This window comes from Protomyctophum bolini (genome assembly GCF_963924005.1).
Source record: "Protomyctophum bolini genome assembly, chromosome: 23".
In the NCBI taxonomy this organism is placed as follows: domain Eukaryota; kingdom Metazoa; phylum Chordata; class Actinopteri; order Myctophiformes; family Myctophidae; genus Protomyctophum; species Protomyctophum bolini.
In genome coordinates this window covers 15,670,363-15,683,454 of record NC_137884.1, presented here as the reverse complement: position 1 = coordinate 15,683,454, position 13,092 = coordinate 15,670,363, and positions in this window count along the sequence as shown.

Sequence of the window (13,092 nt, the reverse complement as noted above, 5' to 3'; positions counted from 1 at the left end):
CCAAACATTTTAGCTCAAGACCCAAAAGAGAAATTAGACTATTCCCAAAGTAGTGAAAGTGAAAATAGCAGATTTTCACTACTTATTAAATGGTTTGTTTTTATTTATTTAAATATGTTGGAATTCACTTAATTGATAAGAAGTTTTCTTGTTTGAACTTTGGGAAACAGTGGTTTAAGTGGTTAAAGATCAGTTGTTGGCAAGTGACACTGTCGTGCGATGGAATATAAATTAAGCTTATAGGATAGGATTCAGCCTATTTTAAATATCTTGGCTATTTCCGGCATGTGCCGTTGTCTTGCAGTGAACTATATGGCCCTATTAGTCAACCAGAAAATCCGATCTGTACCTTGTCTTTGTCTTGTGTCGAGAAGGGAGGCATCGGTGTTGAATCTTCCTCCTAAATCAGGGCAAAACAGCGGATAAGACTTGTGTAATAGAGTTGCAACGAAATTTAACCCCCCCCCCCCCCCCACACACACACACACACACACACACACACACACACACACTTCAATCTTCAATGGGCTTGATTTGAACATAACTCAAATATCGGCAATGCGTGGCATGCAGTTGTATCTGTTAAGAGAACGTACAGCGGGTGCATTGGTGTAAAGATCAAAGAACTAATTGTCAGCGTTGGAGAACAGATAATCTCTGTTCTCCAGTACATTTGTAGTGCTTTGACATAAAATGTCAAAGCACTACAAATGTACTGACACTAACACAATAGGATCATAGCAGTCATCAGTGCAAGAGCAGCATCCTACACAGTAACTCTGTCTGCAAGTGCTGCACTTAAAGCTATTACTCATCTGATATTTTCATGTCAGATTTGAATTCATTGCCTCTCAATTAGACAATGGACCTACTAACTGATTATTAGTCACTGAAAAGTAACAGTTGTGGACATGACGTTTCCACAACTTTCCAGCTGACAGAGACCACAATGAAGTTTACAGTAACTACAGTAGGCTACCTGTCCCCGTCTCTTTTGTGCACAATCCCATCCCCCCCCCCCATATTACTTTAATACAAAGAGGTGGGCTGGCCAATCAGGGGGCGTATTGAAGTGTATTTAAAAATGGTTGTCTACACTTTTTATAAGTTATCAATTGACAACAGTGAACTCACCTGTGTCACTGTCACTGTGTGTGAGTGTGAGCTACTGTTAGATGAATGGTCGTCCAATGTTTTAAAGTGGTTGGCATCATGCGTCGATCCATGCTAGTGGGGTAAGAACAATCAAAGTTAACAGTCATTTTACAATAGCTTGATATTAAATCAATAAGCCACAAGAGGTCTGAGGTTACCTTGAATTTTATAATGGCTGAAAGCCCCACACACACCGTCTGCAAACGCCGCGTGTCAAAACAGCCGCCTCCGTTATTTTCAATGAACCTATCCCACACCGGCGGGGTCCGACTTGCGTTCACGCCTCGCCTGACGCTCCGATACACCACTGTTCTATTTTCCAGGCGTTGCCGCGCGGCAACGCCTGTGCCGCGTCGCTGCGCACCCGGTGTGTGTCGGGCTTGAGAGGCGAGGTGAGACATGACGCACAGCGGATATGCTTGATATGAATGTGAAGGTCACATTACGAGGGTGGTTGGTTAGCTTTCATGGGGGAATAGGAGGCACTTGCTGTCTTTACAAGCCCCACCCGGAGCCACTCGTTCACAGTCCTATGAGCGCGGGTGGTGCTTTAGAAGCCCGCATGGCCACGGTGGTGCTTAGAAGCCTGCATGGCCAGCTGGGTTTGTAAGGAAATCAAGCCTAGTTCAGCTGCAGCACCGTGGAAAGAAACAACGTACCTGATACAAACTGAATTACGGTGTAGATTATTGTGACATTTAGTACGCAGTCTAATCAGAAACCTGCCAATCAGAAACAAGTCTTACCATTTTCATAAGACACAGGAACTAACGTTTGTCTGGACTACTGTCAGTATGAGGACCCCCTCAAAAACGAGATGACGCATCTCAAGGGGCAAATAATAATAATAAGATTAGATTTATCCGGATAGCACAAAAAGTCTGAAGACTTAATTCCTGCGATCCCATTGCGATACCCTGTATATACTGTATGTTAATCGCAATATTACACTCAAGGTTGTGCTTTACTGTTTTGTTTAGTGTTGAATGAGAAAACAATGTTACACATCTGAGGACCCCCCAAAATAATTTGGGGGTTTGGGAACCACTGGTCTCTAACAGTGACCTCTTGAGACATGGAAGTGTATGAAGTCCTCCACACAACAAGAATGATAGGATTCAGGTCAGGTGGTAATTTTTCACCATAGTTTCAGACAGTCAACGAAATTAACACTTTCCTCCAGCCAGATTCACTTTAAACATTGAGACTTTCAGAACATCATCGTACCAGTTCCTCCCCTCTCCCATCCCAAGAGGCCAAAGTGTCTTCTGTGGAAAGTTTTTCCTGTTACAAATAAAGCAAAGTATAAGACTGCAGCCAAGGTGTAAGGTGTGAGTGTATTCCATATCAGGTTGTGAATATCATGAGAGGGCTTTAACCCATCATAGAAGGTATCTTGTTTGGCAGCTTGGTAACAAACAACACCTCTTCATAGCATACTGTAGATGTGTCATCCCACTCTAATCCACATACAATTATTCATGTATTTCTTTACATGTGTGAATTTCTTGAGTTTTCAGTTACGGATCCCCATTAGTCCTCACTACAGTGAAGACTACTCTTCCTGGGGTCCAAACACTCATACAATGAAATTAAAACATAATACAATGTAATGCTGTCATTACATAATTAGTTTAGTGGACTATAACATTTGACCAGGAGTGTTTTATATCTGTATTCTTTGAGTCAAGCATTTTTTGTAGCTACAGCCATCCACCTCGTATTCATGACTGGTCCCTTCGTCGTTATGAATCGGCTCCTCGTCTTCCTCGTCTAGCAGCTCCGTTGCCTTTCAGACAAAAGAGGAAAACCAAGGAATGAGTCACATTATTAATGGTTCACAGTCAGTACTAGCAGCACGCTGAAGATGCAAATTAAAGCAAGCAAAGCAAACATAAACGACAGCCACCACAGCTGTTGAGACAAGCACATTGATGTTAGGACAAACACAAGGCCCTGAAAGCCTGTATTTGAGGGTTTTTTCTGCCAGCATCACTACATTGTAAAGCATTTAAAAGTGCTTTAAGTTATATATTGTTTAAATGTTTTGTTCAAAGTCACATATCTCTCTATTGTAGTAATGATAGTAGCTACTAGTAGCTACCATCATATCAAAGCGTTCATTTACGAAAGAAAAACGTTAGAATATGGAGATAAGAGGTTTTCGGCCCGACAACAACGTTATTACGTTTTTGTTTAAAGTTAGATTTCTTCATATATAAATGTTCTCTCCAGCTCATTCATAATTACACGCGCACGGCACGCACGCACGCACCACTGGAACACGAGCTTTGTCCTCGTCCCACCTGGAAATGTATTTTCTGGTTATAGAGCTGAAGGGACAGGGAGCTGTTACTGAACAATAGAGAATAGAGGAATAAAGTAGCTTTTAACAATACATTTTTTTGTTTAAAAAAAAAAATATTACTTTAATGTTTGTATTTCAGTATAATTGCCTTAACATTATATTTTTTCCAACATTGTAAATTCTGATTCATATTTCAGTTTTAGTTGTATTTTGCCACACAGAGCAGCACATGTCAGTGTTAGTGCGCATCAGACCAGTGTTGCCAGATGTACGATACGATAACTATCGTATTTGTACCATGCTCTTTATCATTCCAAAAATGCTCAAATATTAATTGATAATTCACCATATCACAAAAAACTCAAGTCAGTAAGTCAGTAAATCTGACCCTAGAGTTGCACTTAGAGGCATTTAAAACACCAGTATTCCATTCCAGTTCCAGGCTTTTAACTGTGCAAGCTCCAGGAAGTTGTCTGATTCAATGCATAAGTGATGTGTGATGTGTAGTCTGAGTCTCATACAGGTTGTTTAAGAAAAAATACTTGATTGTTTGTGTGAAATTACGTATTATTTACACCTGTGATGTATATATATTTTAGTTCCCATTTGGCAACACTAGTGCAGTCTCCAGTCCATTTATTTGCGTTTGGTGGACATTTACCAGGCGTTGTCTCTGCCTCTTATGTCTTCCTTTGTTTCCTCTCCCCTGGTTAAGAAGTTCACAGTTAATCAGAATGAAGGAAAAGGTCAACAAACATGCATCACTCACAAGTGGGTTGAGAAAGAAAGAGTTTAAACGGATAGTTCACCCGAAAAATAACCTTTTTCTGTCAATTACGCCATTCTTTTGTTGTCGCATTCCTAAGCCAATCATTAATTTTGATGACCAGCAGTGGTTCCCTATGGAGACACAAAGAGTTTCCTTTGTGTCTCCATTTAGGGAATCACTACTGGTCATCAGATGGGGTGAGTAAAAAAGTAATTTGGGGGTGAACTATCCAGTAGTTAAGCACTTAAACCATATCATTTGTTGAGCGGAGTGCCTCAGGGCTCTATACTTGTGACTCTGTTTTTTGGTATCAGTTAACTTCACTGAAATTAGCCGATCACAATGTGTTGTTGATCTGCAATTTTCTGCAAAGGTATTCCCCGGAATACGGATGCTGGGATTTAAGTGGTTAAGGAAGATATGAGAGGGGGTAAAATAGCAGTAATTGAATAAAAAAGAAGTCAGTAATGTTAAGGTTTATCAGACTGAGGGCCCTATCTTGCACCACCCCTTACCCCCATTATCCCTAATCCTATTTGCCATGTTTTGCTATTTTAAAACATTTTAATATAGTTCAACTAGCTAATCTACATCGACACGTTGAGAACTTGTAAATCAGCTATTTTAAAAATGTTTTAAAATAGTAAAAAATGGCAAATACGTTTAGGAATAAGGGGTAATAAGGTAATAATTCTCCCCGTGTCCCCTAGGGTAGATACCCTCACAAAAACATGCCGTAATCCTGGTCTCTAAAACTACCTCCCCCTGGCCAGCCGGGGTGCCTGATGGAGGGGAAAGGAACTGGTCGGAATAACGTGTCCCTTCCACGTGCTACGTCCGGCCGGGGAAATTCCCCTCTGTCAGGTGAAAAGAAGCAGCTTGGACTCCTCATGCATAGAAGGAGGCATGAGGTCAGTCCGCTGCCCCCCCAGGTTGGCAGAGGAAGTGTAGCGCCCAGGATTACATTAGATAATTGGCACTGGGTGAAAAGAAAACTGGGTTACAAAATCGTGGGATAAAAATTGAAGTTAAAAAAAAAAAGATCAGTATAATCGAAACGCGGCGTGAAGCGACGTGTTTGGAGCTTGTGGATCTGCTACTTTTCAATTTGACTTCTGAAAAGACGCAACAGTTTTTGGACATAGTGAGGTTTCCACCCGACAGAGACGATATGATATTACGGTACACATGAAGGCTATGAAATCATTATGAGTGTATGACGAGTGTATACTATTTCATGTATATTCCATGGTATTTCTTTGGCGATCAAATAAGGCAGGATTAATGATGGTTTTGGAACATCGATCACGACTACTGTCGCGTCCCATGAAGCTCTTTGTACCTTCACACCACGATCCTTGTGCTTCCTCTTATCTGCCGAGCTCTTCTTCACCGAGTCTCCTCCCTGTGACAGGAGCTGACGCAAGTGCACACGCGCACGCAAGTGCACACGCGCGCGCGCGCACACACACACACACACACACACACACACACACACACACACACACACACACACACACACACACACACACACACACACTTTATTTGAAACCACATTAAATAGCTCTATATTATTGTATGATAGTAATCATTGCTATAGAGTGTTTGTTCAGTAACAGGAGTCTGTATGTCTCTCCAACTCTTTAAGAACAGAAATGCATTTTCAGCTCGGGATACCAGTTTTATCCAATCAGGATAGAGAACTCAAGTGAAATTGGAAGTGATGACACAGAGAAATGAGCAGACCAAATTGGCACTGAGTGAGGTGTTAACTGTCTTGCTCATGGATGCCTTGACACATAGCCGGGGGCCAGGTGATCAAACCTTCTTCTGCTTCCCAGGCGGCCTCCCGACCCATTCCGTAGCACACACCGTGGTCTCCTTACCTCTCGTGCTGTGGTGTGGTTGAAGGTAGAGTTGGTGGCGGTGAGATTCATCCTGCGGGAGGGTATTTCTCTCCCGTCTTCCTCTGCCATCGCCATCATCACCGTTCCCTTGGAGCCGAGCTCCATCATGCCCAGCTCCTGCTGTCCATTGACGCCCCACATGGGCGGATCTTTTGCGTCCTCGTTCAACGATTCCTTGGAGAGGAAGAGCATCAATCAAACATGTCTGGGCATATACTGATGACATCAGGGATCTCCATTCTCCATATATGGGCACAAAAGGGACACAGACAGACAGGTGCAACTGATTGACTGGTCGGTACTCTGACAAAAACCCCAATGGTCCCACTATGACTCAGACATATCGGTTAGATTGGCAGCACGGGGCACAGTCGGTAGTGCCTCACAGCTAGAAGGTCGTGGGTTCAATGTGTCTGCTGTGACAGACACAATTATGCAAACAAAACAGACCCTTGTGAATAGATCAGTTCTACTTACTGTGAGAGGCTCTTGAAGTTGTCTGTCCAACTCGGTTTCCACCTCGGACTGTTTAGGCAGATCGAACGTCACCGAACTCTGTCACAAAACGGGATCACATTCACATGTGAGCTTCACTGAGATGCAGATGTTCATACATCAACAGTTGTAATGGTGAAAATGTACCATTTGCCTTAAGCACAATGTATTGTGCATATTATACTTATGCATGTATTGTGCACATTGTTATTGTCAAAAATAGATGTACCCTACATATTGGATGAGAGAGAGTTAAGTATTTTTTTTAATCAGAGTTAAGTATTTAATGCAGGAATTTTACTTGTTACACAGTATTTCTGCGGTATTGTTACTTTTACATTAAGTAAATAATTAAGTAATTATTTTCTACCACTGCCTGTTACTGTACAGCATAGCAGCAAAATAAATGTCAGAGACCAACCCAAAAATTAAGAGCAGCCGAACACACACACACACACACACACACACACACACACACACACACACACACACACACACACACACACACACACACACACACACACACAACTTTATACTTGACGATTATACACTTATAACCCTCAGCATCCCTATTCTGGGGGATGGGGAACATTCACCAGAGTACAACAAGCTGGCTGTCTCTAGGTCGAAACGGAAGGCACCACACTAGATAATTCATGTGGAACCATATGCAACACTGACATTTAATAGCCTTTTCATCCACATGCTGCACCCATGACTAATAAGACAGTGTGTCACAAGGAAAAGGTGAGAGAATATCCGTTTCCATTAGATCAGGTTGAAATTAACTTTTATACGTGACAATTATCTACTTTAACTGCAGCATCCCTACTCTGGACGGAAGGGGAACAACGACAACTCGCATAATTATGTAATCCTCTCCTCCTCGCTTGGAGACGGGACTGACGTGTGGAAGTTGAGGTATTGTATTTTGGCCATAACAGAGTACAGTGTGATACCTTGAGCTCCTCCGTGATGACGTTGGATCGGTGAACATCTTCCTCCTTATTGGTTCTCCTGGAGTCATCCAGCACCTGAAGCAACTCTTCCATTCCATCCTGCAGCAGCCTGTCAATCAACGCCTTCAGCAGGGACAGCTGGGAAATGGAGTTTTTAGTTGTCCTTTATTTCGACCAGTGATTTTCAACCAGTGGTCCGGGGACCACAGTGGTCCTTCATGGGACTCCAGGTGGTCCCCAGCTAAATGATGGAAACTTGGTAACCAAATGGACCCTTCTATATCTTTAAAATTAAACCAAATGGACCCAGTTTACGCTCTCAAGAGTTAAATTATTGTTAAACATCTGCATTACTTAATTTACAAGAAGTCTACACAATAAGATAATGTAAAATTATTGTTATTTTGATCAATGTTTGCCTGTTATCTCTCCTAATGGTACCAACAACAATACAGCATGGAATTGTGGACAAAATCTTATCCAATGATAACAAAATATTCTTTAGTTTTGGGTCTGAGAGGCTAAATCTCAAATGGTGGTCCGTGCTGAATAAATAATGGCCCTTGATATGAAAAGGGTTGAAAACCATACAGTGATTATGGTCATACAGTGATTACTGAACTACAGTCAGGGATTGTTTGGGGGGACACACGACGACAACTGTATGAATTCTTTGTTGTGAACTGAACTCACCCGAATTCCATAGCCTTCAAACATCACCTCAATGTCCTAGAAGAGATGGAAACACAATGATCAATTATTGAATTAATAATCAACAAATGCATGTCAATCTGGGGGTGCAACAGTTAATTAAACTTTATAATAATCATAAAATCATTATAAAAAGTAATAGATTTTTTATAAAACGTTTAAACATGGCGGGTCTACAAGCTCACAATTAGCTTGTAGATTGGTTATTTCTGCACTGTTTGACAATGTATAAAATAGAACTTCAGTGATTAATCAGAATCTTTTTTATTTTAATGTTTTTTTTGTGGCTTTCGCCTTTATTTTACATTTTTTATGGAGGGATAGACAGGAAATGGGGAGAGAGATGAGGGTGTGACATGCAGTAAAGGCCGGGAGTTGAACCTGCGGCACACTGCCAGACTGGATTACCAGCCAAGGTGCCTGGACCGCTGAGCCACGGCCCAGGCCGGTTAATCAGAATCAATCAACTTAAATTTTCTATTTTATGAATTGACTAGTAACTCTGAGGACCCCCTAGGGGTCCCGGACCCCCTGTTGAAGACCCCTGCTGTATTTACCTTCATTTCAACAGTCCTGCCAGGGGGACCGACAGCTCCCTGTAACAACATGGAAGCAACAAGATTAAATGCTACAATGTGCAATGATCCACCATACATGTTATGTTTTGCTGATAGAAAGACATAAAAAAAAGAAATGAACAGCGATTACTGATAGGTATTTTTCATTTGTAGATCTGTTATTTTGGCGAATGAAGGTTTTCATGTGATCTGTGACTGACATTTGATGTCACGCTGTCCCACTGACTTTAAAAAGTTATTATTTCTGGCCCCGCCAGAGTTTAGATAGTAACACTTCTCCCCTAGCCAGCGTTGGTAGATAAGAATTGTTTTGTTTCCCGAATGCCATAACATGTTTTGCAGGCTTGTATTATACTAACTGCACTCATAGTAACGTCCATGCCCTGTCCCCCGGTTCCACTAGCTGATATTGCATATCCGGACTATCTCTGCCCCGTGAGATAGTTTCTGTATGCAATACACAGTGACGTCTTGCATCATCTGTCCATTTGTAAACAAATATGTTTTGTGACCCTGTTGTTCGACACATTTTCCGGTGTATTGATTACGATATGCTATATTAACCCTGTTCAATTTGAACATGGGCAGAGATCCTTGTGAAACGCTTTCCGGATTGCATGCCTTCTTCTCTCCCGGTACAATGGTGAATATATCTGATTGAACCTCCCTCTAAGTTCGGCTTGTGCACTGTCTTTCTTCCTTGTGTCGGTCAATTCATTCTAAGGTATTTTGGTTAACTCTGTTATACTCTGACTTTTACTCATTATAGTCTAAAAATGTTTTAGAACCACTTCAGTATATTGTTACAGGCCCTTTGCCTCAGTGTTTGGGTGAAGAGTATTTTATTGTAATTGGATTACTTCCAAAAGTATTTATACAGTTCCGGTGTTCCGGAGCTCCAAGCTAGCACTAGCTATCATGCTATTATATATTTATTAATTTATACAGTCCTTGGTCTTATACGGTATTATGGTAGATTTATTCCTATCAATTACCTTGTCTCCTTTGAAACCTGTTTCTCCTTTATCTCCCTGCAAGGACATACATAAAACATAATACAAGACAACTTAGACAACTGTTGCTGGGCCATTACAGTATGCTATAAATGATCTATTCGTCAGATATCCATTGTCAGCCAGTGATGGAGCAGCTTACCTTTATACCCGCTGGACCCTGTAGTACAGAGACAGACATGTATTTAAAATGCATGCAGGTACAATAGAAGAAACATGCATTTAAAATGCATGTTGAACCATGCATTTAGAATGCATGTATAGAAACAGTCAATGGTGGAAAAAGTACTAAATGTCTTAAATAAAAGTAGCAATACTGCACTGCAATGTAGAAAGACTCTGTTACAAGTAAAAGTCCGGCAATCAAAATTTACTTGAGTAACACACAAAGGTGCCCCATACTCCCATTTCACTAGTTTTCAAATGTATACACTATACTTTTTTGAGAATAGCAGATCTACAAGCTCACAATGTGTCACATCGCGGCTATTTTCACATGGCCGAAATGTATATACAGTAGGGCTGAAGTGGGTCATTTATGTTTTGTAATAATAATCAAAATATACCAAGCCGTTTTCAAATACTTGCAGTGGAGTAACAGTATGGCATTTGCTCTGAGATGTAGTGGAGTAAAAGTAAAACTAGTGAAAATTGGAAAAACTAAATTACTGTAAGTACAGTACTTGAGTAAATGTACTTAGTTACTTTCCACCACTGGTATAGAAACATGCATTTAGAATGCATATGCACCAGTTCTGTTCTTGTTTTCCCACCAAATTTAGAACCGGTTATACTGTATACATCGAAAATGAATTGGTTCCGAACACTAAAAGTTGGTTTGAACCTATAAACCCCCCTAAATACCAGTTCGGGGCTGAACTAGAAAACCACATGTTCTGGGCATGCCAAAATTCTACAGGTTGAAAGATGCAGATGCGATGAAAATAATGGCAAAAGCAACCCAAAAAATGTGCTTGCCATTAATTAAAGTGATGTGGTCTAATTCAGGGGCCTTCAATGTTTTTCAGCCCAAGAACCCCCTTATGAGAGAGAGATGAAACAGGGACCCCCACTAGATTTCATATTCGTTGGATTAATGTTAACCACTTAAACCTGACCTTTCACTTTGTAGTTTGTGCTTGGTCTGCTCTTATTCCCCTCTACAGTGTACACCTCTTTGCTGGAAATAGCAGATCTACAAGCTCACAACGCCTCGGAGCATGTTGATCGGCTATACTGTAGATTGGCACTTTTTTGGCTAAATCATTTTATAGGTTACAACCTTTCAAGCTTAAATCATGCATGGATGTACATTACAGTATGTAGGCCTATATGTCTCAGAGTATATAGGCTATGTATACATTTCTAACGGGCGTAATCTGTCTTCTTCACATCATCCAAGACAAGTGCGTGTGTCTAAAACCCCCACAAGTCAACTTAATAGTCACTTTAGATATTCTGCTCATGTAGGCTACAGGCACACTGGTTCCCCTTCAAACTATGAGGACACACAGTGACGCAGGCCACTTCACTAGAAAGAACCAAGATTCTAAGAATCCTGAAAGGAAAGACATTCTGAATGCATGCGAGACATTATGCATTTAGAATGCACAGAAGACACATGCATCATTTATAATGCATGTACTGTATATACGCGACTTTATTAATGCATGCAGATATATGCATTTGATATCGCAGGTATCTATAGTATGGCATGACGCCCAGCTTATACCACAAGCCTATTAATTAATAAGCACAAGAGCAGCACATGGTGACACCAACATATCAACTCAAGCAATGATAACACCACAGAGTTGTTGAGCGACATGTACGCATTAATTATAGCAGCTGTGGGGGCAGTTAAAGATGTGCTCTGATTTTTGTTTGTTTTTCACGTGTTTATGAGGTGACAATACTTCATGAGACCCCTTGGTGTGGTTGTTATGTGCAATGTCTTCCCTTTGTAGTGACATCACAAAATCACGGCACTCCATCATTAAAGATAAAACTAACCGGCGCTCCCGGGGGACCCATTGGCATCGTAAAGGCTTGTCTGAGCTCATCCACGGTTGCTCCCTGCCAAAAGATGATGAAGCAAAAATGTATTATTATTGCTTTATTTGCTTAGCATCGATCGGTCCGTTTTGCTAAAAGACCAGCATGCAGGTGGAGTTCAGGTCGCAGGTCACACAGCTGCTATAGGGAGCATAGTAAGGCTTTGATTTATGACTGTGTACGGGAGAGAAGTTAGCGCTAACGGGCTCATTAGAAGAGATTCCAAGTTTTATTTTTGAGTGGTGCAACCACTCCACGGAACAGCAATGTCCGTGTTCACCCATGTGTGTGCCTATGTATGTGCTGGTTCATGAGCACCAGTATGACTATGACTACCGTACCAGTAGGGGCGCTGTTGTGCCAGAAACAGAGAGAGAGAGATAGTATTATTAGTGCTGCACTGTTGCCTGCTAATGAGAGAGACAGAGAGAGAGAGAGAGAGAGAGGAGAGGAGGAGGGGGAGAGGGGAGTTGCACCACTCAGTTCACACGGGTGTGATCTTTTTCTTATAGCCAATTATGAGCTGACCATCAGGGAAGAGGACGTCAGTCTATCTTGGTGACTTGTTTAAGTACCTTGTATGTTTTGTGAATGTCACTGCGCTGTAAACTTTCTATTTGTTCTACTCAGTCTGGGTCTCACAGGAGGGCTGTGGAGTGTGGACACAAAAAACTACACTGTATACTACCACTACTACTATTATAAATCATAAAATATATGTATGTAGCAATATGTAGCAAGATATGTAGCAATGATCCTTCTTACCTCTGGAGTGACCAGAACCTGTGTACCAGGTAAGCCTGGAGCTCCTGTTTCTCCTTTAGTGCCGTCTTTACCCTGGTTTAAAACAAAGTATAAACATATTCCATTCACCAGATGCTGTTATTTCAGTGAAAACAAAATGTTATTAATGTTAATGAGTTAAAAACCACATGACTTTAACCCACTAAGGCCTGAGGTCGATTCCAGTAGTCTTCTAAATCCTAAAAGTTTTCTGGAAAATGTATATCAGTGGGGCTCAAACATTAATCTGAATATCACTTAATCTTTCATCAAAGGATCCCCAAAATTAAATGAATTTGGCCGCCAGAGATGGGGTTAGATGGGATATTAGTTAAAAATGTTTGCTTTAAAAATATATA